Consider the following 968-nt stretch of genomic DNA (forward strand, 5'->3'; position numbering starts at 1 on the left):
TGTGTGCGTGTGTGCGTGTGCGTGTGCGTGTGTGTGTGTGTGTGTGTGTGTGCATAAGCAGATTTATCAAGCAGGTCATTACAAATAGTCAGCAGTATTATGGTTGTAGAAAATGGATGTTATTTGGGTCATATTTCTTGGCCTGTCCATCTGTTTCTGGGAAGATCTAAACACTGGTGGCAAAGTGGAGCAGTGTAGTCTGACGCATACAGGGCCCTTCATCCACTGTCAACACAACGAGTGTTTCCTGTTTACATGAGCCTCAGAGATGGATTGAGGGATTGTGCAAGGATGATGTATGATGGGAGACCAGGGTGTCTCAAAAAAACATAGTTCTGTTGCCAAATCCATGTAGCCAGAGGTGCTTTTTGGTGCTGTTTTATAATTTTTGACAGTTGGACGGTTGTTTTGGATTTTAGTATTAGTTAAAATTAGGGCTGTAATATATATATATCATATATATATGATAAAATAAAACCGAAATCGCCGACACTCAGTTCCACGAACCTGTGTTGCCGAGTGAGAAGGCAGAATCGCAACACATCCCTTCCCACTCCCAGAGTTATCCTTCACGTCCAGATCCAATGCTTTATATTACTATTAGTATTAGTCCTTTTGGTACCTTATCCCTGTTTTTTCTGGTAAAGTTAGCTAACTGTAAAGACGGCTAAAAGCAAAGAGGGGCACCGGTAATGCTATCGGAGGTGTAACGTTACGAGTGGCCGCTGTTCTGACTCTGGTGCCTGGGTCTGTTTCCAGACGGTTCAGTAAACTGCCGTTAGCGTCCTTAGCACCGAAATTAGCTAAGTGCTGACCGGGATGGCTATAGCTGGCTAGGGGCTGACTGTGGATGTGTCCCAAGGCCGGGGCTGTAACGATAGTAGAGGATTGATAGCTGGCTGGGGGCTGACTGTGGAATGGCTGTGTCCACGGACCGGGGCTGTTGTCAGCTCTCATCCCGACTGAAG

The 968-nt window shown here is 46.0% G+C and overlaps 1 protein-coding gene and 1 long non-coding RNA gene across 2 annotated transcripts in view; one reads left to right on the forward strand and one right to left on the reverse strand.

Annotated features, from left to right (window-relative positions):
* cachd1 (cache domain containing 1) overlaps positions 1-968 on the forward strand; it is a 93,441-nt gene that overhangs the window by 54,201 nt on the left and 38,272 nt on the right. The window lies entirely within an intron of this gene.
* LOC116695739 (uncharacterized) overlaps positions 1-968 on the reverse strand; it is a 21,391-nt gene that overhangs the window by 13,152 nt on the left and 7,271 nt on the right. The window lies entirely within an intron of this gene.

This window comes from Etheostoma spectabile, chromosome 9, assembly GCF_008692095.1.
Source record: "Etheostoma spectabile isolate EspeVRDwgs_2016 chromosome 9, UIUC_Espe_1.0, whole genome shotgun sequence".
Taxonomy (NCBI): Eukaryota; Metazoa; Chordata; class Actinopteri; order Perciformes; family Percidae; genus Etheostoma; species Etheostoma spectabile.